This window comes from Ursus arctos, chromosome X (assembly GCF_023065955.2).
Source record: "Ursus arctos isolate Adak ecotype North America chromosome X, UrsArc2.0, whole genome shotgun sequence".
Taxonomy (NCBI): domain Eukaryota; kingdom Metazoa; phylum Chordata; class Mammalia; order Carnivora; family Ursidae; genus Ursus; species Ursus arctos.
The window spans coordinates 101,383,029-101,409,067 of NC_079873.1; the positions used below are offsets into that span (position 1 = coordinate 101,383,029).

The following is a 26,039-nucleotide window of genomic DNA, read 5'->3' on the forward strand; positions in this document are numbered from 1 at the left end:
GAGTAAAGGATCCATTCAGAGTGTAAGATACATGAATGGATGCTTATGAAACAGAGTATGAAAGTTCATTTAATATGGTTTCTAATGCAAAACTGTAACTCACCTTTAGAAAACTACCACCTGTTGAATGTTGGTGTAGTATCAAAGAAAAATATCCACAATTAACCAAAAAAACTATTAAAACACTATTTCCTTTTCCAACTATGTATTTGATTGAGGCTGAAATTTCTTCCAATACTTCAAACAAAACAACATATCACAACAGACTGAATGCAGAAGAAGATATGATGATATAGCTGCCTTCTGTTATGCAGATACTAAAGAGAATGCAAAAATGTGAAACAATTTCATTCTTTCAATATATATATTTTCGTTCTGGAAAATAAGATTACTTTTCATACCACTATGTTATTTAGGTTATTTAGGTAATGGGTAAAAATATTAGGGGGACCTCAGAATTTTTAAGAGTATGAAGGGATCATAAATTGAACAAATTTGAGAACTGCCACTGAAGGTGATTCTGATTCTCGATTACATTTGAAAATCATTACTTTAATAGCATAGGTAGGAACACATGGAAATGTTTTAAATAAGGAGACTGGTATAATCCATTTCCAACTAGTCCTAACCATCATGTAATTCCTCAGAAATTTTTGTAAAGTTTAGTCATAGAGCTACTCAAAGGTAAAATGGGGAGTAGGGGGCAGGATCTATGCCAACTCAAGATTCCTTCCAGTAGTCTTAAACACTGCATCTAAAGGTACTTAATATAAATTTAGTTTCAATGTGATGCACCTTGTATTTCCTAAACATTTATCAAACACAGATTATTTTCAAAGTAAATTATATATTTTAGTTTGTCATGTTTCACAATTGATTAAACATAAATCCTCTTGTGTACAGAAACTTTTAAGAACTGCTTGGTGGACAAAACACTACATTTGAATCTAATTTTATACTGGTTTCTGCATATTTGCTTAATTATACAGCTAGCTGCAGTCAACAGGGGTTCAGGGTAGATAAAAGCTCTGCTGAGAAATAAGAGAGAAGAACAACACTCATTGGATACCAACTATGTGCCAACCTCTCTGCCAGGCATATGCTCCTTTCTTTCTAGGACTTTAAAGTCTAGTAAGCAAAAGTAATTTCAACAGTTTTCTCTCTGAGTATCTGTGCTGAACTTTGTTGAATCCAATCCCATAGTTGACACAGAAATTAGTGAACAAGATTTCTAAAACTTAAGAACCATCTCTCCCATTGTATTATATGGCTGCTGGGACCTTTCTATCTCTTCCCCTGTGCACAGTAAAAACTGGTATCCCAATTAACCTAGATTGTTCTGCTGCAATATAGTTGTATGCTAACCTCACAAATCAAAATCAAACAAGCTTATATCAAGATTATGAAAGCCAACCACATTGTGTTTAAAATTACAGGTTTTGATCAGGCCCAGATTTAAATCCTATCTCTCTTCTGGTTACCATCTGGGTGAACTGGAACAAGTCTCTTCATCTATAAAGTTCCCCTAACAATAACACAAGCTCACTCTTGGGACCAGCAAATGACAGAATTCATTTAAAGCACATAGAACATTGTTTGGCATATGACAAGTACCCAATAAATGTCAGCTCTCATGTTATTATTTTTTTTAAAAAACTGACTTTCTACAAATATATTTGGTTTAACACATAAATGTTGCCAGATCACCATACATATTCACTGTATCTTTCAGAGAATAGCAATGAAACTTTTCTTTTTTTTCTACCATAACTCCTAAATATGTGCCCAAAACTACCAAATCACATGTGTTAGCATCTGGAAATTGGTAAAATACTTTCCCAATTTGATAAATATTTTACCAATCTCAAGAGGAAACCAGAGTGTATATGATTTTTTTTTTTACAGGTGAGGAAACAAGGGGTTCAGAAAAATTACATGACTTAGCTAAGGTCACACAGCTAGTAAATGATGAAATCATGAGTCAAATATGTCCTTTGTCTGACCCTATTGTCATGTTCTTTTCATATTTAACTGATAATGATCAATAAAGTTCAGAATAACGATGGCAGTCCTGAAAAGACCATTTATCAAAGGAAACATCAAAGGTCAATTCAATTGATTCACTAGCACAGACACACTAGGCAACAATGTAGATTTAGATATTCTAAAAAAGATTATCAGTAAAAACAACAAAGGCGTTTTCACCACAGTTGACCCTTGAACATAGGTTTGAACCTGGGAATCCACTTACATGTGGATTTTTTTCGATACAGTGATGTATATATATTTTCTCTTCCTCGTGATTTTCTTAATAATGTTTTCCTTTCTCTAGCTCACTTTATTGTAAGAAGACAGTATATAATATATATATGTATATATATCATAGAAAATACATGTTAATCAACTGTTTATGTTATCAGTAAAGCTTCTAGCCAATAGTAGGCTATTAGTAAAGTTTTGGGGGAGTCAAAAGTTATGTAAGAATTTTTGACTATGCAGCTGGGGGGAGAAGGGGTATCAGTACCTCTAACCCCCATTTTGCAAGGGTTAATTGTACTTTCTAGACAGCTAATTAGGAAATCACACCACTCTGAACTCCCTTCCCTCAGCATTTTGTTTACTTGAGTCTGCTTCCTGGGCTACAAAAAGAAGCTCTAAGGAAAGAATGGGGAAGTATAGAACTTAATGCAGAGCAACAATCACAGAAGCACTTTAATCAGTAGGCACTTTAAACTTTTATCTTGAAAAACTGAGAAAAAGTATTATTGAGTTGTATGATTGGTGTAAACAACCCTTGATTTTGTAGGGCCCTAGGAAGCCATCTGAGATCCTTTCATGGGGGATGAAGTAAGAGGTAGGCAGTAATTGCTTTGGCATCCTTCAGGAGAAATCAATAATAAATATGAGTGAAGGGTCAAGAAAAAAGTAACAGGTCTACTCTGGGGGTAACGGAGAATGCAAAAATCAATCTAAAGTGATTCTGATCAATTATAAAGTGGAAGACTGCTCCTTGTCTCCTTGGCAGTGATTAGGGAAATGTGAAGCATTTTAGAAATAATGAAAAAGCCAAAGTGACATGATATTATAGAATATCCAATTCCAAGATAGATTTATCTTCTAAGAAGTACAATAAAACTTCAATAAGTGAGATGCTTAGAGAATGGTGAGTTCTAACTAATTAAATTGCTGTGCAAGTGAACCTTAAGGTGAGAATTTCTTTCATCAATTTGGTCTAGTGGACATACTTGAATGTCTCTTTGCTAAGTGAGGCTATGCAAGGCCTTAGGATTGTCACACTGTATGCTGTTGGCCAAAGTCCAAGCTCACAGAAAATGTTATTTCTACCTCCAAGTATTTTTGTCATGCACAAAAGTGAATTTATCATGGTCTCCCATGTCCTTCCTGCTGGTTTTCTTATTTTCTACATCTCAGTCTGTGTGTCAAATTCACTGTATCTTATCCAATCAACCTCACAAATCTTTCTTGCCATTTGAATATCTGCCCCTGTCCCTTCCATTCCCACTGCCACCTCCTCATTTCTCACCTGGCCTAATACAATAGCCAAACAATTATTTTTCTTTCCTCCTGTCTTAGCTTCTACAATACAACCTCCACATTGGATCAGAGGTATCTGTCTAAACTGCAAATACAGCCATGACCCCTTACATCTGAAAACTCTTCATTAACTTTCCACTGCCTTCAAGATACAATCTCAATGTCTTAACCCAACACACACATTCCTTAACAATCTGGCTTCTGCCTACCAATTCAACTTCTTTTTCTTCCACTGTCCATGTCTTACTGTGTGTTGCAACCATACTAAAGTACTTGCAGTTCTTACTATATGCCTTCTTCCGTCATGTTTATCGTTGGCCTATAGTGCCCTTTACCCTATTCCTACCACTTCACTTGGCCTAATTCTATTAATCTTTCAAAATTAGCTTCATGTCATCATCTCAGGAACACATTGCTGGTGTCCCCATAGTTGTATATCCTAGGCATTCTGTAACATCTTATGTTTAGGTATATACTTATAACATTTCATTATAACGATTCACTTGCCCATTTGTCTGTTTCTATTTGATTGAAAACAATTGTGTCCTTTGTCATTATACCCAGTGCCTAACACTAAGTTAATGAATTAATAAATAAGTCATTAACTAGATGCTTGGTGTGGAATTGTTTCCATATATCCATCATTTTCTCCTAAACCTGAAGCATCACTTAAATATCCCAGTTAATTGAGGAATGCACTTAATTGGACTCTGTTTGTTTGAGATTTTAATGTGAGGTAGCATGTAAAGATCTTATCTAGTAATAGAGATATTCTCTAACCTAGTCTTAATCCTTTGCCCAAGGACTGCTACACCAATTTTTAAAATCTGCAAAAATACATTAATTGCAGTCTCAATTACAAATGCCATCACCCTTAGAAAAGATATCTAAGTAGAACAAGTCCTACCTCTCTTAGGATCTGGTTCTTTCCTCCAGCTCTGTCAATCTGGAGTTATGGTTCGGGAAAGCAGAAATCAGACTGGTTTTATGTGTCACCAAGATCAGACATAGTCCACATCACAGAAGGTATAAAACAATAAAATCCTGAACTGACGTAGCCAGCAGGGAATGTTTAATAGTGTTAAATAAGAAATGCTGTGGCATCCAAGCTTCACTCATTACAACTTAGATCTAGTCTGGAAGTTAATTTCTCTACAAGGATAAGTAGAGAATTTAAAACACTGTCTCCATCTTCATAGTATGGACAGAGGCAGCTCCCCCCAAAACACCACACATTCATAGGAGATAGAAAAAAAAAAAGACATGGGCCAAATAAACATAAAAGAAATCATTCCCAATGTGATATGTAACATACAGGAAGCATTTCACAGAAAGTCCAAGCTTCTTTAGGAATAAAATTGATAAATACTGAACTGAAAATGGTTTTGGAGAAAGTGTTCAATCAGAGGCTGAAATAAAGGGCCCTGACATAGAACACCCCCAGGGCAGGGCAGCACAGGGCAAGAACAACTTGGGGCACTCTAACAAAGATAGAAGAACTTGAACAACTCCAAAATTAAAGAAATATGGATCAGATAAGAATATAGAAATGTTCTTACCCTCAAGAAAGTCTGAAAAAAATTCCTTGTGCAGGGAAATTAGTTATCAGTATCAGAGGACTACTTCTTATAATTTACAGTATGTTATATGTATATGTTTATGTACATAAGCAAAACTGTTCAGGAAATCGCCATTATGTTGTATTTGTTTAGTAATCCCCAGCCAATCTTTGTGTTGTCTTCTAAAGTTATATGTTAACATTGTGACATTTTTGGTGAGAGTTGCCTGGGACAGGTCAACTTCACTTGACAATTGCAGTCAAGGTTCTGGTGCCCAGAGTGGCAGACAAGTTAAGCAACATTTTTTTTAAAAGATTTTATTTATTTATTTAACACAGAGAGAGAGAGAGACAGCCAGCGAGAGAGGGAACACAGGCAGGGGGAGTGGGAGAGGAAGAAGCAGGCTCCCAGAGGAGGAGCCTGATGTGGGGCTCGATCCCAGGACCCTGGGATCACGCCCTGAGCCAAAGGCAGATGCTTAAGGACTGAGCCACCCAGGCGCCCCAAGCAACATTTCTTATACATAAAGGCTTTAACAATGGTTTTCCTAGTTTGGATATGCTACACCCTTCACAAGTATGTTACTGACACTCAAGCCACGGTGCAAATACATAACAAGACTATTTTTATCTGAGAGTAAAACCAACCTTTTCTTATAGTTGCACTTGATAAGATTTCTTTTCATTCACTGGTGCTGCAATTGTTTTACAGAGATTTTGAGAAGTCTCTGGAAATAAAGAGAAGAAAAAAGAGGGTAAATGTCTTGGGACTCTAGCTGATAAAAGAAATGGGCTGTCATCTCTGTGACAGTAATATGTACTTCTCAGAGAATGCATTTGTTTTTAATTCCAAACCATTCAAGTGACTCCAGGACTTTCTATAATACAATAATCACCTTCTATAATCTTCTTTTCTTTTCATACCCTATTAGCACCATCTAAGGGAAGGAAATAAGATTCATCTAAAGGTGTTATACAATCTGTACACAATAGTGAGTTTCTTTCAATATGTTGTGACAGATGAAATACAACACATCTCAGCTCTACCCAACCTCATTTTCAGGAAAATGGTTGTGAAATTAAACATGACAGGGAAAGGAAAAAAACAAAAGGTAGATGATAATCAAGCAGCTCTTAAATTTCTGTGTTTATAGAAAAATCAAGAAAAATAAAAAGTAGAGTTTCTCACTGAGCATGAAAGAGGATCTATTTTGAACTGAAAAGTACCCAGACAATTAAGACTGGGGGATCATAGGAGGTCTTTCCATTTGTACTTTGCTTCACAATTTCTAACCTTCAATGTATCAACAACCCCGTTATATTTTACCCCCATGCACTGTTTCCTAACCAAAACATTTGCACAATGAAAGGAATACAAAAGAACAACTATACAGATCATCATATTTTGAGTTTTCTCCATTTGTCCAGAGATAATATTGGATATAATGGAAAAGAAAATGCCCGGTGCACATATATGTATGTACATGTGTGCATATTCCTGATCACACTCATCTTCTCTTAAATGAACTCTTCTTCTAGACACCAAATCTTTTCTTTAAAGCACTTAGTTTACAGTAGTATAGTCATGGTTGTCCACTCCGTTCTAGAAATTTTCACATTGCAACAGAGTTCATATCATCTTGACTCTCCTCCCACTTCACTGACAACTCATCCTCTTCATTCATATAGTTTTCTCTCTATTCTCCCATCTCTGCTATTGTCTATCTCATTTACCTAGTCATTCAGAATTGACACTTTGAAAACAGTCTTGACTTACCCCTCTAATGCATCTACCATACAGTTATTCACTGAATCCTAACAATAATTCCTACAAGATGCTTCTCTCTCCATTGTGTTCCTTCTGCTTCATTTCCACTGCCACCATTATGCTATTAGTCTTCACAGCATTACTGGATTATTTAAATAATTTTCCACATGCTTTTCATATTTTATATAAGTGATTACTTAATCTAATTTCCATTCCCCAATTTTTTTTTTTGCAAATAAGAAATCTGGATCCCAAATACGATAAGACTTCGAGGTCTCAAAGCTAATAACAATGAGTGAGAAGTAGAAGTCAGATTTCTGATGAAGTCCCACAAGTTCATTTTATCTTTTGTTTCTCTTGCTTTTGGAGATGTGTCATGAAAAAGTTGCTGTGGCCGATGTCGTTGAGGTTGCTGCTTATGTTCTCCTCTAGGATTTTGATGGATTCCTATCTCACATCGAGGTCTTTCATCCATTTAGAGTTTATCTTTGTCTATGGTGTGAGAGAGTGGTCAAGTTTCATTTTTTTGCATGTAGCTGTCCAACTTTCCCAGCACCATTTATTGAAGAGACTGTCTTTTTTCCACCAGATGGTTTTTCCTGCTTTGTCAAAAATTAGTTGCCCAAAGAGCCGAGGGTCCATTTCTGGGTTCTCTATTCTGTGCCATTGGTCTATGTGTCTGTTTTTGTGCCAGTACCATGCTATCTTTGTGATCACAGCTTTGTAGTACAGCTCGAAATCCGGCATTGTGATGCCCCCAGCTTTGTTTTTCCCTTCAACACACTTCCTTGGCGATTCATGGCCTTTTCTGGTTCCACACAAATTGAAGCGCTGTTTGTTCCAGTTCTTTGAAAAATGTCATTGGTATTTTGATCAGGATAGCATTGAAAGTGTAGATTGCTCTGGGTAGCATGGACATTTTAACTATGTTAATTCTTCCGATCCATGAGCATGGAATATTTCTCCTTTTCGTGGGATGTACTGTACGGTGACTAACATAATATAATAAAAAATATTATTATTTAAAAAAAGAAGTCAGATTTCTGAACTCTCAGTCAAGATTTTTGTAATTACACCATGCTTCTCTGACACAATCCTCATGGCAGAACATCCTACATGACACTGCTTATCTAATAAGTCTTGGACTTCCGTTTTCATTAAATTATTCCATTTTTCAAAAACTTAGTATGATATCCTACTTCTCATTAACCAATCTATTCTGCTTAGCTTCAGCAGCCTCTCTCAAACCCACCTCCTCTAAAAAACATTTTCTACAAATTATTAGTTTCAATGTCTCGGCTCTAATCAGTGATGAATAGTAGGGAATTACACACTTATTGGCAAGAAAAATCATGGTGATACGTTGAGATGGAAGCAAGTTCTCATAGTAGTCCTTTCATTGTGCTTTCACATAACCCTGACTCTATTTCAGGTCCACTTCTATTTGAATGATCAGTCTTTTATAAGTTGCTGTTTTTGAAGAAAGCAATGTGAGTGTTCTGTAAGTTTTGAGTCTATATATTTTTTAAAGACCTTACTTACTTATTTGAGAGAGAGAGTGAGCACATGAGTAGGGGGGAAGGGCAGAGGGAGAGGGAGAAGCAGACTCCATATTGAGCAGGGAGCTCAACTGGGGCTCAATCCCAGGACCCTGAGATCATGACCTGAGCCAAAGGCAGACACTTAACCGACTGAGCCATGCAGGCACCCAGTTTTTAGTCTATATTAAAAGAAGGTTAATCAGCATCCAGAGGCTGAAAGAAAATAGATTTGTAAACCACCTGTATATCACTGGAAAATAAACTTGTATACCATTTGTATATCACTGGCAAGAATGGCAAATGACATATCCTTGCAAAATCATCATTATCTACTTAGCTAACAGAGTGAATCAATTAAGAAAGAGATGAGAAATGTACAAGGTAGTCATTCATGGAACATCCTAACAAGAATAAAACTATGAATACCTTGAAACTCACAGTCCTAACCTGGCCAAAAAGGCCTTTAAGGAAGGGCTGAGGGTGGTGGGGGAAGTGAGGGCATAAGGAACAAAGAAAGGGAAGAATTGGTGATCAGGCATAGGAATGAAAACACAAGAGGACTCTGAATCTAAATGGCCTAAGTATGCCTACCAATTTCTCAAATAAATGTATATCAAAAACAATAGCAGTAGTGCTAATATATATAGACTGCTTCACATTTTAAAGAACAGTTTTCTATGGAACATCTAATTTTATTATCGTGACAGTATCTGTTATTCCTTTATTAGAAATGAAAAAAAAAAAACAAAACCTTGAGCTTCTGAGAAGGTAACTTGTCTGAGAACACAAAGCTGATGTGTGTAGTCTGAGCATGGGTTTAAGCCTCATCTTAAATTTTCTTTAGTGAAGCAACAAACACTTGTAATTACTTGTTCCATGACTATCTTCCTACTAGACTTTAAATCCCATGAGGGCAGGAACCACATCAATTTTGTTCACCATGATATCCCCAGTGCTTAGTACAGTGTCTGCCACAAAGCAGGTGGTTTAAAACTATTTGCTGAATAAATAAAAGAGCAAACATGGATTGGCTGTTTCTGTATACACCATAAATCATGAAATGCATTTCCAATTTGAAAACCTTGCTTAAGATTTGAGGTGACTTTATGTTAGTTAGAGAAATATATTTGAAAGTCCATTAATATAGTTATTCATTGTCTTGACTTACTAAAATCTGAAAGAAAATTTAATTTAAAAAATAATTCAATTTCAAAACCATATATTGTCTTCTGAATCAAAACAAGTATCATTTGATTTGTAAAACAATACTGGCATGAGATTAAGTTATTTCCTATCCCTCAAATAATTGATGTTATTCAGATGATTGTTTCCATAATTAATATTTGCTGTGGGCAAATTCCATTTGCTTGGATTATGAATACATTTTACTCCATATTATCTTCCTCCACTGTAATTTAAGTTCACTCTTTCGTGTTATATAATACCATTGTTATTTTTTGTGTGTGATGATCATAACAATTTATAATGTAATTAAGAATCATAACAAATACCCAGCCCTGAGAAATGCAAGTTATCTGACAACAATGAAAATAAATTAAAATAATTTTTATTGAGGCAAAGATAGGAGGAGTCAATTTTAAATTCACAAATAAAATGCTTCATAGATTATAAATACAAGTGATTTAGGAAAGAAAAGAAGACAGGGCTTAGATTTATTTCTCCTTTACCCATAACTATTCTCCTGAATTTTTGATGTTCCAATCAGCCTGGAATTTAGTGTCACCAAGGATCTGAAAGACTGGACCAAGTCCTGGAGTACTAGTCTCATTCCACAGCTCCATAGTGCTTGAAAGAATGAGTTATAAAGAAAAGGGAATTAGAACTTCAGTGGAACTCATTACCCGGAAGGCCAAAATATAAATCGGTTACAAGGGCTTAGATAAATTCATGAATTAAAGGTCCATAGAGGGGAAAAGGGAAACCAGAGAGGAATGCTTACAATCTTAGATTTGTAATGTTAAAATGTGAAGGGATCTCAAGAGACCATCTGTGCTAGCTGTTTGACTTCAGGCAGGTAAAAATAAGTCCTCACTTTGCTGATAAGGCAACTGAAACTCACAAAATCACTTACCTAAACCACATAGCCAGTCTAAATGAAAGGGACTTAGAAACCAGGATTCTTGTCTCATAGGGCAGTACATGTTCCACTGCCCTGCCATACAGCTTTCCCCTCGTTTTGATCCAAACTTTGTCCTGATGCTGTGTTGAATTATCCAATGGTTTCATCCCTAGGGACATTTATTTTGCATTGGGACCTTTATCTAATGTTTTTTGTGTTCATGTAGCATGGCAGCCTTAAAACAGCAGGAGTTGTGTTTTTCACAATTACCTTATTTTAACTAATTCTATTTGATCTATATTTTGACCTACATTTTATTTATTCTTTATTTGACCTAAATTTTATTTCTCCTCACAGATATAATCCATCAAAAATTAAAACTGAATTCCTGTTATAATTAAAAGACTACTAAGATTCACACAATACTTAAACATTCTGCATTCCAGGCTCTAAATCCAGTCTGGACAATGTTTGGAGTCTGTTACAATGGTGTATTGTGAGCATTTCAATTTCAATTAGCAAGGAGAAAAAATGCATTCGCAGTGCCTATACATTGTATTTTGCTTTGTGTGCATTCTATATTAATGTACAGTGACATGTACAAAAAAGAAACAACTTGAGTCTTAAAAGTATGATAGAAATACTCAAGAGTCATGGAATTCAAGGATAATCTTTCAAGTATACACTAGCTTGTGCTTTGGAGCAAGTTATTCATCTTTCTAAAAAGTTGTTCCTTCATATGAAAATATAAAGGGATTATAATATTTTGCTCCTTCCTAGCATGCAAATATGCTTCATAAACTTGGAAGAACTATACAAATATGAGGAAATGATATTAAGGCAATAACACCCAAAACTCTCTCCTCCCTCCTCCCTCTCACGTTTTCCCCCTCTCAATTTTATAGATTTACTATTTGAAAGTTTCCACAAAATAAATCTACATAGGGTTGGTCCTTGAGACATAATAATGAATAATCTTTGTTTTTGCAAACCCATCCATAGACACCTAGTATCCTCAGGCTGTCTCCAGCTGCTAAGGCTCACCTCCAGGGATCACAACTTAGGGCTGCCTTCCTTAATTACCCCCACATCCCATGTTTGGGATCGCTCTCTCCTCTCATTCATTAACCTTATTTTACACCCCCTTTTCAGGGCCTTTCTCTCTGCTTTCCAAGAGCAAAGGGAAAGTATCATATTATAATAATATTTTTTATTATATTATGTTAGTCACCATACAGTACATAAAAATATCGGCCCTGGGATGCCAATGGCTAATAGTGGTTCCCCATCCCATTTGCAGCAGTTTTTTTCATTGCTCCAAGCCTCCTAGATACATGATGCTTTATACCAAAGCAATAACTCAGTATAAGAAGTTTCAGACACTAAGGCAGAGTGGCTGGAAGGTATCTTGCAGCTAGGAACAATTTATGGTATCCCACATAATAACCCAAAGGTGTACCCTAGGCAAAGACTATTTCTATAAAGACTTCTGGATTCCATGCAACACTACAGGCAACAAGGAATGTCAACTGTCTGTTGGCCATAGGAGAAGTCATTTAAAAGTGAAAGTTGAGGGTATACCTAGATATCACTTTTTGTTTCTCTTGTATATGAAGACATATTCTATTTAGCAAGTAACACTAAAAATATATGTTTAATTACTCTTGCTCCATAACCAAATACCTAAAAGGTAATGACATGAAACCATTTGTATTTTGTTACATATCATGAATTCTGCATGTCAGGAATTCAGTCAGGACTCAGTTGAGTGATTATTTGATCCATATAGATCAACTAAGGCCATTCAGTGGTACTCAGCTGGAAGATAATGTAGTCTAGAGGAACCAGGATGACTTCACTCACATATCTTGCATTCTGTCAGAGTCTAGAGGTTATGCTCAGCTGGAACTGATAAGCAGAACACCTAACATATGGCTTCGCCAGCATAGTGATTTTCAGGGTGGTGAAGTTCCTACATGGAAGTTGCCTTTCTCCAAGAAAGCCATGAGGAAGCCCCATTGCCTCTTAAAAATCTAGCATCAGAAGTCACATATTGAAAGAAGTCATAAGCCCACCTGATTCAATGGGAGGGGACATAGGTCCTTCCTCTTTATATGAGGAATGTCAAAAAATTTAGAACATTTTTTTAAACAGCCTGTAGGTCAGGAATTTGGACAAGGCTGGCTGGGCATTTCTTCTTATCCCCATGGCATCCAACTAGGGTCATTCAGTGGTACTAAGCTAGTGGATAGATGGACTGGAGGGCCCAAGATAGCTTCTCTCACACACTTTGTGCCTTGGTGGGGATGGCTAGAAGGCTGGGTTCAGTTGATACCAGAGCACCTATGTGGCATCTCTAGCATAGTAGTCTCCAAATAGTTGAACTTCTTACAAAGTTTTTACATGGCTTGCCTCAGAGTGTTCCAAGAGAAAGAGGTGAAGCTACATGGGTTTTAAAACTCAGCCTCAGAGGCCACATAGCATAAATTTTACCACACTCTATTGTTCAAAAGTCACAAGTCTACCCAGAATCAACAAGAGGGAAGCTAGATTCCACATCTCAATGTGATAAAGGTCAAAGAATTTGTGTCCGTGCTTTAAGAGTACCATACTTTATAATCCATTTCACTCCTTTTGGATTGGTAAAGATGGCAATAATAACGATAGCTTTGTTGTATTCAAAATCTCTTATCTTCTGGATACCAGTCCAAATACGTGCATTACCTCATTTAATCTATACAAAAGCTTTTATGAGGTAAAAGCTATCACTATCTCCATTTCAGATGAGGAAACTTAAGGACAAAGAGGATAAGTAATTTGTCCAAGATCCCACAGTTTATAGGTGATGATGTCAATTAGCAAGATATACTTAGATATGCTTAGATCAATCTATATAGGCTATACTTTACTTCATATAATTTCATGCTGAGAAGAGATCATTTATATACAATGTTCTTGCACATTAAATCAAAATGTAAATGCATCAGAGAAAATTTAATAACTCTTCCTCATAACAAAAGCAATATTCTTTTATTGTAACAAATGAGAAAATGAAGACAAAAAGAAAATAAACACTTCTCATAGTGATTGGAAACAAATATAAGTAATTTATTAGTTTATATGTTTCAGGATGAGAGGGTCGGAGGAAAATGTAGACACAACGGTATTAGTAATGTTTTCTTTCTTTCATTTATAAAAAAGATGAAATAAATTAACAATGTTAATAATTATAAGTTCTGAGGGATTTATATAAGGATAGCTGATATAGTTTTTAATTATTCAAATAAAAAATTGGAAAAATTAGTTCCCAATTGTCCCAACACCATAGAAAACCACTTCAAATATTTTGGTGTATATCTATCCAATCATTACAAACCACACACACACACACACACACACACACACACAAGTTCATACTACATACTGTTTAGAACCTATATTTTTCACTTTCAACAATATGAACATATTTTCCATTTTTAATATTATTTTTAATGACATCATACTATTTGTACATGATGCCAATTACTGGACATTTAAGATTTTCCAATTATAAACGATGTTTAGATGAACTTTCAACTGAATCTTTGTCCACATATCCATGATTATTTGATTAGCGTAAATTCCTCAAAGTAGAATCACATGGGCAAAGGGTATGCACAATATCAAAATTTTATATCATACTGAGGCAAGTTATATAGTAATATTAAACCATGTTTGTGTGTGTGTGTGTGTGTGTGTACACAGAGAGAGAGAAAGAAAGAGAGGGAAGCAATGTCCTTCTTCAAATTTCCTGTTTTATCTTTTAGAAGATTCAAAATATTCGTATGTCACATTACTTAAAGTTAGGTACCTGCAGTGCTGGCCTCTGACTCTCATGAAGAGCTTCCCCCATGGGAAAGGAAAGCGCTGAAGAAAAGAGGCCTTAATAAAATAAAACCCCAAAGCTATAGAACTATGTGTCCAGATCTGCTGGCTTGTCCAAAAATAATTGGCTCATTAACTAGCCAGCCTGGCTTAGTCACATTATCAAAGACAAATAGGAGAATATGCTGTGGGCTTGCATACTCTCTGGACATACCAATTATTCTTTGGATACAATGCTATGAATACAGTGTACTTTGATATCAGGTAAACGTTAAGTGGGCTTTAGGCCTGATGCTGTGATCTAGGCACACATAGATAGTGGGAAGGAAACAGAATGTGATAAAGGGAGGCGGCACTGAGAGGCACAGCATAGAAAAGAGAGAGCAGCAAGAGCTTATTAAGGACGGGGCAAAGGTTTGGGTCGTCTCTTTACATCTGTGTAATTTTCAAGTTCATTTGACTGGGTTTTGTGAGATCTGAATTGGAGATCTAAACAGACACAAATTCTGTGCTTAGGTAGATGACTACCATCAAGGAAACTTCTGCTGCTATTCGGGGTCTTCCACCCCTCAACCCCAATGCTACTCACCTCTTGTCAACATGCATCCCAAGGCAGAACTGGAAAAATGTTGACAAGGAAACTATTTGAAGGCAATGACTTTGCTGGGCTGTGTAGCTAAAGAAACTTCCCTATTTCAGCTACAGAGCCTATTTTCTGAGGCACATGTAAGTCAGTAGACAGAATCAGACTAAGGGAAAAGCCAGCTGGGCAACTGCTCTGGCACTCATTTAAAAGACATGCCCAAATATAGATCAAATACACTGACTAATGTAAATTGCTCTTATTCCCTCCACCAAGGTAGACAAAGAGTTCAGCAGGAATTTAGAAAATAAAGTAAACGAAAACTTTTACCCCTCCTTTTCTACAGACCTATCTCTGTGGGGTGAATATGCCTATTAAGTTACAAATAGTAACCATCTCAGTTAAAAAAGTAATATTGGTCTTCAGACTCCTTTTCCAGTGCTGTTTTCACTGAACCATGTGAGTTCTCTAAAACAAGGTATACTGGTAATCAGGTTAGCTGTCAAGCTACCATGTGGAGAAGAGATGGGAAAGTTTTTTTTTAAAAGCCCTTTTCCCTTATTTTTAGAAGTCACCCTCAATTTTTTAACATGTATATTTGGCTTAAAATTCTTAAGTCAAGCATTCTCCTTACACCATGCCCCCGAGCAACATAAAAAGCCCTAGAACCCTTTGATTGTAGTCATACCTTTCCTATTTTACATGTTATTTTATACATTTTTAGTTATACTTGGTTTTATCTTTTGTGGGGAAAAGCATAGGCTTTGGAGGCAGATAGGTCTGAGTTCAAATTCTAGTTAAATAAAATGTGGTTCATCCATGCAATGGGATACTATACATTCATTACAAATTATGATGTAGATACTTCCTAGGACTGTATGAATTTATATGGACAGACATATATAATATATTGTAGAATGAAAGGCAGATATCAGTAGTATACATAGTATATTATGATTTATAAATTTTAATACATGCATGAGTATTACATATATGCAGATAAAAATGTCTGAAAAAACAGATACCAACTTATGAACACTTGTCAGCTCTGGACAATCAGAGCAGGGGTGGTCTTAATTTTTCCTTCACATGTCTGTTTTGTATATATTCCCTGAAGTTAATATCAGGATCAGTATTCTTAATTGAACGTAATCACTTTTAAGACAATTAAAGCATTCTTCAGATCTAAATCTAATAGATTGCTCACCTGTTGGATGAGCAACGACCCATCAAGATACATAGATTAAAGCCTCTTTTGCTTCCTTAGTCTTAATCTTAGGCTATCTACTATTTCATTGTTTTTCTAAATTATTGCTAATATATCAACTCAAGGATGCCCTTCTTATATTTTTAGATCATTTCTATCCATGTTTTCTTTACTACCTTCCTCCCCTCCCCCACCCCATTTTGCTACACATCTTTGAGCCTCATCATTTCATTATCTCCCCACTATTCTGTGTGCTTGGATAGAAAGACCAGTTTCTTTCTGGGTGTGGATATAATTTTGCTAGATGGCTTTGTCTGGCCTCTGGCCTTCTAGATGCAAAGTAGGAAACTTGGCCACTAGAATCTGATTATTTTGGTGACTCCAGAGGCATTGTACATTCTTTTTTTTTAAATAATAATATGTTTTATTATATAATGTTAGTCACCATACAGTACATTTTATAGCTATTTAGGAATCCCCATCCCCACCTCCCGTTATGGACTTTTCAGATTATAGGTTCCCCCAAATGTTCCACGTAGTTCCAGTGTCTCTCAGCAGAACAATGACATTTTTCAGTACACATTGTACTCCTGGTTTTATAAGCAGTCCCCATGGCAAGTTGTTTGTCTCACTCTGAACTCCAACCAAAGCAGAGTTTTACATTAATACAGAGAATAATGGAATTCTCCAAGGTCTGTTTCTATCTGCCTATGTTTTCCTCAATCTGTCTTTAACTCAATCTGTCTTTCTTAATTTGACTCTGTTTTTTTAATCTGTGACTGTGAATGTGTGGGTCTTTTTTCTTTGTGTCTGTATTTCTCTCAAGCAGATACAGTCTTAGACTGTATCTCAAATGATGCAGAGAGTATTTCTGGGAGTCAAGTTTCTGAGAAATTGAGCTTCAACAGTATTCAGAGACTTTGATTCCATTCCTTCACTTCAGTGCTCACAGTATCATCTGTTTCTCTTGCCTACAACCCTGTTTACACACAATTGAAAACTTATTCCTTGATGGATGTTACACAAGGAACATGTGTCCATGTGTCTTTAGCTATTTCACAACTGTAGCCTCCAGCATCCTTATATAAACTCTAAGCCAAACCTGGACTCAGCATATGATGCTTCAACATTAACAACCCTCTATCATTTAACTGGACACTCAAATATGAGAAATCATCAGCATAAACAGATATCATCCTCCTTCTGGATAAAAAGTCTTAGCTTCTAAAAGGTCAGAAAAGTCAATCTCTACAAGCAGAAACATAATAGTGCCCTTTAAAGAGCTCCTCTCAACAAATGTCCCACATTTGTTTGGTATAAAGAAGTGACTACAGAAATAGTCATTTAGAAAGATGTAGGCATTGGTCCTGAATTTTGAAATAGTATAGCAAAGAGAATGATTCCACATGGAAAAGCAACTGAAAAGGTATGCCTTTTTTATGTATAAGCTAGCAATTGCTTTTAAGTGATGATAATGACAAGCAAATAACTGTTTAAAAAAATAAAATTGTTGACAATAACAACCACCACCAAAATGCCATCTGCCTTATCAGCTTTATGTGAGAAACAAATAAGAATGCCTATTATCATGCTGTATACTCAATGACACATAATACAAATTGAAAGCTTCGTTATACAGAATAAAATCTACATATGATTTAGAACCCACTATGTACCAGGCAGTGTTTTAAATGCATCAGTTCCTTCTGTCATCATAGTCAGCCTAAGGGGTAGCTATGGTATTTATCACGTTTTAGAGATAAGGACATTTAGGTTCAGAGAGGTTAAGCAGCTTGTCCAATGTCACACATTTGTCTGCATTTGAAGAAGAAAATATTAATGTGTATCTCTGTTACAACTAGGTAGAAAGCAAAATGTAATGAGGTAAAGAAGGATGCTCAAATTTCTTCTTTTCTTCTCTTCCAAAAATTAGGCCTCACTTCCCAATCTTCTAAACCCATTCCCCTTCTAGCATCTGTTTGGTTGGCCTATACCTACCTCAAATGAAACAATCCACCCAATTCCTGCCTTCTCTCAGCACCCACAAACCACTAACCTCACTTCCACACAGTCATTTTAAGACTGCTTTTAGAGTATCTCCTAGCATCAATTGTATGGCAGTTACCTATAAGACCAGAGAGTAAGTTGTTTTTAGTGAAATAAGCCTCACTTTGAAAAGACTTGATAATTTTTCTCTAAGCAAGGTTATCTTTTGCTGTAACTTTGACTCCCATATAAAGAAATAAAAAGAAACAACTTGCTAATTCCTGCGCTAAGATCAAGCAGTCTATTCCTCTTCTTCATCTACAATATAAGCTCTTCCCCCTTCCAGCTCAAGCCTTTATCTCCTTCAAAAATATGTCAAAACACATCTCTTTTAAGAGGCACCTCAGATTAACCCATACCCATTTTGACCATTCTTCCCCTCCCTTCAGTATCCAGGTTTTATAATATTATTTTGCCCTTACACTTAGTTTGAGTTGGTTTCAAGTTTGTTTTAATTCTACATGTCAAATGTTCCTTATCTAGATGGTACACTGCCCCCCACCTAGAAATAAGGATCACATATAATAAAAATGGCATTGAACTTGATATTTAGAATCTGAAAGTTCAATGTGCTGCTAATGAACAAGGGAGCCTTTAGCATCTTAATTTTCCCATCTGTCAAGTAAAGATAAATGTTCCCTAAAGTCTTTAGGCTTCTTTCCACTTAAGAATTCTATTATTTTAGATTTTCTAACTCTTTGTGATGCTTATCCAACCAGGGTACCCAAGCTCCTGTCCTTTCCTAGTACATATTCACTCACACTCTAGATTCCAATAAGATACATAGAGCTCCTTCCATTAACTATGACTGGTAACACTGTTTCTGAAAATGAAAAGAATAATTCAATATCATTAGGGAGTATATCAAAGCCTAAGGTGTTTTGTATCTAGTAGTTCCAAATACTATGAAATGCTTTCCAACTGCATCCAGAGAATTGCTTAAACACTACCCAACATTTAGTGGGTACCTACATGACCAAGTTCAGATCTAGCACTGGACAAAACATGGTACCTGATCTCAAAGAACTTACATTCTTGTGGAGAAGGGTAAAAAACAGTTATGTCCAAATAAGATAAATCATATGTTGTACCTAATGGTGTCCAACACTATGTAAAAAAAATTCAGTCAGAAAATAAGGCATGCTGATTTTGAAGGGGATGCAGTTTAAAACATAGGTTCAGGGAAGCCTTCACTAAGAAAATGGGATTTGAGCAAAGACCTGAAGGCAGTAAGAAAGAAATCCATGTGGATATCTGGGGGAAGATTTTCCATGCAGAGAAGAAAGCAAATGCAAAGTCCCTGAGGAGCATGCCTGACATGTTTGAAAAAGAGCAAAAATGACAGGATGATAGGAATGGATTTATTAAGAGGGAGACTGAGGAGAACTGGTCATAGAGGTCATGGGGGCTTGATCATGAAGGGCCTTGTAAGGCCATATAAGGAGCTTACTCTGTCATGATCCAACTCAGGTTTAAGTAGTTACTTTAGTTGCTGTGTTGAGAAAAAAACTGGTGGGAGATGTCAGAGCAAGAGTCAAAGTAGAGAGCTATTTGAAGGCTACTGAAATATTTAGAAAATAAGACAATAGTGATTTGGACCAACTCAGTAGAGGTGGAAATGATGAGAAGTGGTGAAATTTTGAACAGATTTTGAAGGTAGAGCCAACAGGATTTCCTAATGGATTCAGATATCAGTTGAGGGTCTTGTGCTCGCTAACAGATCTGGAAAACACAGCAAGAGAGTAATACTGGAATTATAGCTAGAATTATAGTAATACTAGAATAAGAATTATAGTTAACACATAGCACTTACTACCTACAAGGCACTATTCTAAGCACTACATGCGTATAAATTCATTTAATCCTCATAACAACCCTATGAGATAATTATTACTTTTATCCCAATTTTATAGATTAAAAAAACTGAGGCACAAATAATCTGCCTAAGATCACGCAGTTAGTATATGGTATAGCTAGAATTCAAATCAAGCAGTCTGATTTCAGAGTCCATGCTCTTTTTTTCTTTTTTTTTTTAAGATTTATTTATTTATTTATTTGACAGAGATAGAGACAGCCAGCGAGAGAAGGAACACAAGCAGGGGGAGTGGGAGAGGAAGAAGCAGGCTCATAGCGGAGGAGCCTGATGTGGGGCTCGATCCCGGAACGCCGGGATCACGCCCTGAGCGGAAGGCAGACGCTTAACCGCTGTGCCACCCAGGCGCCCCAAGAGTCCATGCTCTTAAAACGCAATGATATATTGTTTATTACTGTCCACAGTACAGCACAAATACAGGTACATGTAAGGATAGAATTTCCCCATTGCCTACTATTTAAGAAAAATATTTTCAGTTGAGAGCTCAAGTTTTCATTGCCCTTGCCATGGACTTCAGTGGCCTCTTAGTAATGGACTTTTCAAGGTACAAGATCAAGTGTTACCAATACAACCAGGCAGGGCAAGCCTAATGGCATGTTGAATAAATAATGTCCTTCAGAAACATCTGAGTTGTTCCAGTGTATATTTACAGAAAGCAATGAAATATAGCTAACCATTCCAGAAGAAGCATTACTATTTCATGTAACAGTGTTTCCTTCATATCCTGTAGAAAATCTCTAAGGACATTTTAAATTTACCAACTCTTTTGACACCTTGCTGGGGTGGATCCAACACCCACCCTATAACTGGGAAGCTGAGTGCTCTAAAGTTAACTGTCTGGTCCTTAGCTAGAAAGCAAATAGATGAGATTAATGACGCCAAAATCATAAGTATGCATCCAAGAAACCACATTCACACAGATAAGAGAAGTGTAGGGAGAGTGTGATACTGCTCCCAGTAAGTTCAATATGAACCAGCATTGATCAAGGGTTAGCAAAAAAGCTAATGCAGTCTAACTTACTTATTAAATGTATGATATTTAAAGAAATAATAGGGCTGGTCCATTACCCTCTGGTCAGGCCACACTTGTAGTATTCTGCTGACTTCTGGTCACCATTCTTTCAGAAGACTGTGCACTAACTGGAAATGTGTTCAGGAAAAGTTGATCAGAACAGAAGTCCTTGAGATCCAGCCAGATAATAAGCATAATAACTACCACTTATTAAGCACTTATCATGTACTGTACTTAATACTTTATACTTAACACTTAATACTCCCAAAGTCATTTGAACAAGGCTATTCTGAAGTTCAGAGATGTTAAATAACATGTCCAAGTTCAAATAGCTAATAAAATGTAGTGCCAATATTTGAAACAATGTCTGGATGATTCCACTATAACACAGCAGACTTTTGAAAGAAAAAAAAAGATCATGTATTATGTGCCCACACTTTACACAAATTATCTCATTTAATCCTTACACAAATTATCTCATTTAATCCTCACAACAGTTCTATAAGGTATCATTGTTATTATCTCTATTTCACAGATAGGAAAACGGAAGTTCAAAGTGGTTATAAACTTATCCAAGGACACACAGCTAGCAAACTGTGTAAGCAAAATATAGCATGAAGAATGGTTGGGGACACTAACAATGTTTATCCAGAAAAAGGATATTCTAGAATATCATTTAAAAATGGAGGTTTACAGCCACTATGGAAAACAGTGTGGAGGTCCCTTAAAAAGTTAAAAATTGGGCTACCCTATGATCCAGCAATTGCACTACTGGGTATTTACCCCAAAGATGCAGATGTAGTGAAGAGAAGGGCCATATGCACCCCAATGTTCATAGCAGCATTGTCCACAATAGCTAAATCGTGGAAGGAGCCGAGATGCCCTTCAACAGATGACTGATTTAAGAAGATGTGGTCCATATATACAATGGAACATTACTCTGCCATCAAAAAGAATTTCTCAACATTTGCTGCAACATGGATGGGACTGGAGGAGATAATGCTAAGCGAAATAAGTCAAGGAGAGAAAGACAATTATCATATGGTTTCATTCATTTATGGAACATAAGAAGTAGGAAGATTGGTAGGAGAAGAAAGGGAAGACGAAAGGGGGGTAAACAGAAGGAATGAAGCATGAGAGACTATGGGCTCTGGGAAACAAACTGAGGGCTTCAGAGGGGAGGGGTGGGGGAATGGGATAGGCTGGTGATGGGTATTAAGGAGGGCACGTATTGCATGGTGCACTGGGTGTTATATGCAAGTAATGAATCATGGAACTTTACATAAAAAACTAGGGATGTACTGTATGGTGACTAACATAATATAATAAAAAATATTATTTAAAAAAATGGAGGTTTAAAACAATGAGTTTGAAAACTGCTTGTACCTTTTATATTTGAAATTCCAAGATCAACCCATGGTGTGCTATACATAACTCATTTCCATCACTACATACATAAAAACGTATTCATTCAACAAAAATGTATTTCACATGTGTTCTAACAAAGTCTATTCTAGTTCACATGTATACTAACAAATGTAGCGTATTTTCGCCTACTTGCATGCTAGGAACTCATCATGCACTGGGAATGTACGAGTAAACAAGACAGATAAAGCACCTGTTTCTTAGGGAACTTGTATTATTATTCTGCCTTCTCTTACTTCACCTTCTGCCATCTCATCTCCTTCAAAACTCAAATTCACTTGAAACTCACTTTCCTCTACCCCAGGAATCTTCAGTAATAGATTTACTGATCCTCCACACTCCCCCCACAAATAACACAAACACATTATGCTGACATTCCTTTATTCTTGTATTCTACTTCTTTGTCATTGTTGTTGGTAGTGAGTTATTTTCTCTCATTCATTAATTCACTAATTTATTCACTGATTGTTTACTGAGTACTTATTATATACCAAATGGTGTCCTAGTGGTTGGGGATGCAATAGTGGTCAAGAATGATTCTACAATACTATTCTGTCTTCTCTTCTTTTTTGTAAATTTACTTTTATCTTTCTCTCCTACCTTTCCCGCTTCTTACCTAGCTAGCTGCTTCTGATGCACTAATGTGGAATACTTTAGGGCCTCTCAGGGAAGTCTGAAATCTATTGATCTAGCTAAGCCTCCCATCCAGTGCAGGAGTCCCATGTGCTAAATCCCAGGCAGTTGGCCATCTAGGTTTGATTAGGGTATATACAGTAAAGGGAAATTTACTACTTTTTTTACAAGAGTTTATCCTTTTCTTAGTCTTTTCTTAGACTCAAGTCAACTCTGTGTCATTCTGGTTTTCATTTGCTGGTCCTAGTTTTGCCCAAACTCAGTTATAACGAACCAGTTAAATCCTTCTATACAGCATCCTTTCAAATATGTGAAGAAATCTATTGTAGCTCTCTTTTTGGCTCCTCTTCTTGAGGATAAATATACCCATTTCCTCAATTAAAATGTTTTCTAAACTTCTTAAACACCCCAAACAGCCCTCTCCAGACACTTTCAACTTTGGCAATAACTCTCAACATATGATTACTTTTGTTTTTCTTTGTTCATTTAAAGAAAAGCGTATCCACCCAGCTAACTCTTTCCTTCAGAACTCTATGACACATTTCCTGATAAGAATAAATGTACACTGAAAGGATTTCAACTTCATGCTAATTATAGAATTGAAATTTGCTAAAAAGTCCTTTGAGGGTTGTGGGGTAAGAACTAGTGGGCAAAGGAGTGAATGGTTTTCCAATATGAGCCTATGATGGGATTCTGACATATTTTGTCAGGTCTGGGAAACTGATGTCCTACTTACTTGAAAGCCTGAGAAATCTTCTAAAAGAAAAATCTTCCATGTGAAAAAATAACCAGACATAATAAGCTTAATAGAAAGACAAAAAAAAATAGATGAATCTGAGTGTAATGTGTTCATTTCCCGAACAAGTCCATGTTAGATTCATGTTTGAGACTCATAAAGAACAAGTAAAACTTTAAATGTTTTACTAATATCTCTGTAAGATGTTGTGGTATCAACATCAGTACCTGGGTATGCCTGTAATATAATGGAGTCCAGAAGGGAGAGGGAGGATTGGTTTATACTTAGCAATAAATCCCAGTGTATCTCTTTTTGATTAAGGTTTTCATTGTAATTTCAGTTAGTTAACATTCAGTATCATATTAGTTTCAGGTGTACGGTATAGTAATTCAACAGTTCCAAACATCATCCTGCACTCATCATGACAAGTACACTCCTTTATCCCCATCACCTGTTTAACCCATTCCCCCACCTCGGATAACTATCAGATTATTCTCTATAATTAAGAGTCTGTTTCTTGCTTTGTCTCTCACTCTCATTTTTTCCCTTTGTTTTTGTTTCTTAAAATCCACATAGGAGTGAAATCATATGGCATTTGTCTTTTTCCGACTTATTTCACTTAGCATTATACTCTCTAGAGCATTCCTTGTTGTTGAAACATTCTTTTTGATGGCTGAATAGTATCCTAGTGTGTGTGTGGGGGGGTGTATCACATCTTCTTTATCCATCATCAGTCTATGGACATTTCGGCTGCTTCCATAACTTGGCTATTATAAATAATGCTGCTATAAACATAAAGGGTACATATATCACTTTCAATTAGTGTTCTTGTATTCTTTGAAAACCCAGTGTATCTTTGACATCCTGGGGGCTGATGACATCTTTTTATCGTGACAATATAATGGTACTTGACAGACAAGGCAATACCTGGCAGAGTGGATAGTGCTTTATGGACATGAGGATACACAATGCATATTTATGATAATTGGTGGCGGGTAGCAATTAGCAATGTCAAACTTATTCAAGGCTACACATTTGTATGTCAATTAAACTTCAATTTAAAAAGACTACACATAAAAACCCCTGGGAACTCCCAACAATATCTTAGGTGTGACTTTGGAAGGGATATGAAAATCCCGTCATTAATTTGCCAAGAATTAGTGAAATTTCTGTTGCTATTTTTAATGCAATTAAAATTGTACCCATAGGCTTTTGTTATAAGTTGAAATGTTCATAGAAAACAGTACTTCCTACCTGAGGTATATCAGTATCACCTGGACTTTATTTTTTCAAAACACCAAGCCCAAGTACCACCCATGAATGTCCTTTTTTGAAAAGAAAATTTTAGTATGTTTGACACACAATGTTACATTATGTTCAGGTGTACAACATAGTGATCAACTTCTCTATATGTCATGCTATGCTCACCACAAGTGTAGCTACGTCTGTCACCAAACAATGCTGTGACAGTACCATTACCTGTAATCCCCATGTTCTGCCTTTTATTCCCATGACTTATTCATTCCATAACTGCAAGCCTATATGTCTCACTCCCCTTCACTCATTTTGCCCATGCCTCCACCCCCCTTCCCTCTGGCAACCATAATTTTGTTCTCTGTATTTACAGGTCTGGTTCTGCTTTTTGTTTGTTTACTTATTCATTTATGTTGTTTTTTAGGTTCCATGTATGAGTGAAAGCATATAATATTTGTCTTAGTCTGATTTATTTCACTTAACATAATACCCTCTAGGTCTATCCGTGTTTGTAAATGGTATGATCTCATCCTTTTTTATGACTAATATTCTATTGTGTATATACATCTTTATGCATTCATCTGTTGATGGATACTTAGGTTACTGCCATTTTTAGCTATTTTAAATAATGCTGCAATAAACATAGGGCAATGATCTTATTTAATAGTACCAAGGTAGGGTTCTAGAAATCCATATTTTTAAAAAATTCCTCCTATGATTGTGTTGTACTTCTCTAATTAAAAACCAGTGATACAGACCAGGTGTTATCAACCTTTTTCTGTAAAGGATTGCATTTTAAATATTTTTGTCTTCATGGGGTGGGCCAAAATCTCTGTTGCAACTACACTGTTGTGGTGGGAAAGCAGCCAAAGATAATATATAAACAAGAGTGTGGCTGTATTCC

At 36.2% G+C, this 26,039-nt stretch overlaps 1 protein-coding gene across 3 annotated transcripts in view; it reads right to left on the reverse strand.

Annotated features, from left to right (window-relative positions):
- The window catches only part of SMARCA1 (SWI/SNF related, matrix associated, actin dependent regulator of chromatin, subfamily a, member 1), a 1,457,411-nt gene that overhangs the window by 527,756 nt on the left and 903,616 nt on the right, over window positions 1-26,039 (reverse strand). For all 3 annotated transcript variants that reach the window (XM_057314283.1, XM_048213571.2, XM_057314300.1), the window contains one exon: window positions 5,762-5,841. The gene's annotated coding sequence lies outside the window, so the exon portion shown is untranslated. The remainder of the gene's footprint in view (window positions 1-5,761; window positions 5,842-26,039) is intronic.